Below are 780 nucleotides of genomic sequence, written 5' to 3' on the forward strand. Positions count from 1 at the left end.
TGGGTTGAGGATTAGATGGCTGCCAATTTATATTTAATTTTTCTGAGGTCTCAAAGGCAGCGTTGGGAAAAGCTTCACCTTTAGTGGTGAAGTAGGCTGAGAGGTTGCTATGGGTGTGGCTATTTGTTGCTTCCAACGATCTCGAGAGCAACGTCACTTGCAGCGCTCCTTTAAGGAGCCAGCCTAAGGGACGTAGCTGGTACATACGCTGCTTCATTCGCTTTTGATCGCTCGTTTGTTTTGATTGTTAATTTTTAATTTTATACTTATATTTATATTCTAAAATATCCTAAAATATAAACGTTCACAAGTTATGAAAAAATGATGGTGAAAATTTTAAAATTTATTTATCAAGTGTTAAAAAATGCTCATGTTATATTACAAAAATGTTAATGGCCTTAAAAGCATGTACGTAAAAAATTGTTCACGTCACTCAAAAATAATGTTTCATACCAAAATGTAATAGAAATTTTGAAAAATGTTCACCCGTAAAAAATTGATCAAAGTGTTAACGTGAAATAATTTTCACTTTGTTTAATATATATATATTTATCAGCCAAAAGTTTTTAACGTATATTTGAGAATTTTTAACACGAACTAAAATATATTGAAAAATATACATTTAAAAATTTAAATCATGTATTTAAAAAATGTTCAACATGTATCAAAAACATTCCACCTGTAAAACATAAATAAGGCCGAAGTAGCTTGCGGCCATAGCTGGTCTAGTTTGACTTGTCTTGGAAAAGGAGTTAGACGTTTGACGTGACTTAAGCAGAA

Source organism: Triticum dicoccoides, chromosome 2B (assembly GCF_002162155.2).
Source record: "Triticum dicoccoides isolate Atlit2015 ecotype Zavitan chromosome 2B, WEW_v2.0, whole genome shotgun sequence".
Lineage (NCBI taxonomy): Eukaryota > Viridiplantae > Streptophyta > Magnoliopsida > Poales > Poaceae > Triticum > Triticum dicoccoides.